Source organism: Cervus canadensis, chromosome 1 (assembly GCF_019320065.1).
Source record: "Cervus canadensis isolate Bull #8, Minnesota chromosome 1, ASM1932006v1, whole genome shotgun sequence".
NCBI classification, from domain to species: domain Eukaryota; kingdom Metazoa; phylum Chordata; class Mammalia; order Artiodactyla; family Cervidae; genus Cervus; species Cervus canadensis.
The window spans coordinates 96700809-96703283 of NC_057386.1; positions in this window are offsets into that span (position 1 = coordinate 96700809).

Below are 2475 nucleotides of genomic sequence, written 5' to 3' on the forward strand. Positions count from 1 at the left end.
GCAGCTGGGGAGTCTGCTCAACTCCTCAGCCTCCCAGCAGCTGCTTTCAGCTAGATTTCTTAGGCCCTCACTTTGGATGTGCGTGGTTCTGGAGGCTGCCAGTGACTGGACGGACACTGTTGTGCAGACTCAGCACTCTCTCCTCTGTGAGTCTCTCCTCTCAGCTTCTGGAGATGGAAGTCTGACCTTCCTTAGCCCCGTGGGACTGACCCCGTGCTTGAACTGTGTCCCAAGTGGGCCACAGTGACTGGGAGGGGCCCCCCGAGGGAAATGCCAGTTCAGTGTAGAGGTGACCTCATTTGCTTCCCTTCCTTCAGGGATTGTTTCCTGATCAATCCTGCTTTGGGTTGCTCTCCAGTGTATTCAAACTGTTTTTGTTTTTTATATTTTGTCCAGCATTTATAATTGTTATCAGCAGGAGGGATAATTCAATTCAAGCTATTCTTCCACTACCAGAATTGGAACTCCTAATATTAAAGAACAGAATTTGAATTCAATCCTGATTGATGCTATACCCCCAACTTGATTGGTTAGGTAGTAGATTTTCTGTTTAATGCCTTGCATCACACATATGTAGTATCTTTCTGCTTTCTTAAAGCATTAATACAATGTATTAGACAAAGGATGTAAATAAGCAAGACGTTTTTGTTATTTTTTTAGATTCAAATGTTTTGATTCACAGTGTCTTTTTCATTAAAATGGATGCAAAAACAAACCCCCCCAAAATGATTCACTTTTTATTTAATTTTTTGGCTGCACTGTACAGCATGTGGGGTCTTAGTTCCCCCGAGCAGGGATGGAACTTGCTCCCTCTGCTGTGGAAGTCCATCATCTTAACCACTGGACGACCAGGGAACTCCCCTGATTTGCTTTTTTAGAGGGAAACATTCCTGGCTTCATATTTTCACTCTCAGAGAGAGGGTTTGTACAATTTTGTTTCCATATCTGAAAGCCGGGTATGAGGGACAGGATGGTTAAAATTATATATATTAATAGATGTCACATTACTGAAAACTAATGATAAACTAAAAAAAAAATTTATGGTTGTAACATACACATAGCATAAAATTTGTCATAAAATTGGACCACTTTTAAGTGCTCTTCGACTCTATGGGCACGAGTTTGAGTAAGCTCCGGGAGTTAGTGATAGACAGAGAGGCCTGGCGTGCTGCAATTCATGGGGTCACAAAGAGTTGGACATGACTGAGCGACTGAACTGAACTGAACAGAACTAAGTGCTCTTCAGTGGCTGTGAGTACATTCACTTGTGTTGCCAGCATCCCCACCATCCACAGACATGTTCTCACCTTGCACAACCGAAATTCCATACCTGTCATACCATCACTCCCCCTCCCCAGCCCCTGGCAACTGCCATTCAGCTTTCTGTCTATGAGGTTCATGATTCCATGCACTTCACATGAATGGAATCATATGGTATAGTATATCCTTTTGTGACTGCCTTATTTCACTCAGCACAATGTCCCCAAGGCCATCCATTTTGTAGTGTGTATCAGAATTTTCTCCCTTTTTAAAGCTGAGTAATATTCCATTGTATAGATACACATTTTGTTCATCCGTTCATCTGTCAATAGACACTGTTTGCTCTCCCACCTTTTGGTTAATATGAATAATGGCGCTGTGAACATGTGTGCACAAATATCCCTTTGGGTTCCTGTTTTAGCTCTTTAGGGTGTAAATCCAAACATGAAATTGCTCAATCATGTGGTAATTCCATTTTAAATTTTTGAGGAACCGCTATATTGTTATTTTACATAGTGTCTGTACCATTTCATATTCCCAACAGTGTAATAGGATTACAATTTCTCCACATCTTATTACAAACACAAGTTACTTCCTGTCCTACTACTACTTAGAGTAGCCTTTTCTTAAATTTTATTGAAGTGTAGTTGATTTACAATGTTGTAATAATTTCTTCTGTACAGTAAAATGACTCAGTTATATTACATATACATATATATGCATTCTTTTTCATATTCTTTTCCATTATGGTTTATTATAGGATGCTGAATATAGTTTCCTGTGCTATACAGTAGGACTCCATTGTTTATCCATTCTATATATAATAGTTTGTGTCTGCTAATCCCAAACTCCCAATCCTTCCCTCTTCCAATCCTTCCCCTTGGCAACCACAGTCTACTCTCTATATCTCTGAGTCTGTTTTTGTTTTGTAAATATGCTAACTTGTATCATATTTTAGATTCCACATAGAAGTGATATCATGACAGTAGCCATCCTAATGGGTATGAGGTGCTATCTCATTGGGGTTTTAATTTGCATTCCTAAAATGGCAGACATTTTGCTGAATTGCATAAAATGTTATGCTTAACAACATGCTTTAATTACAAATCAATATCTAGGTTATTAATGTGCACGTACTATTTAGGAAAATTCTTTGTATTATATAAAACCTAACAGTAGCTAACATTTTTCTCTGACCTGTCCCATACACCGCGT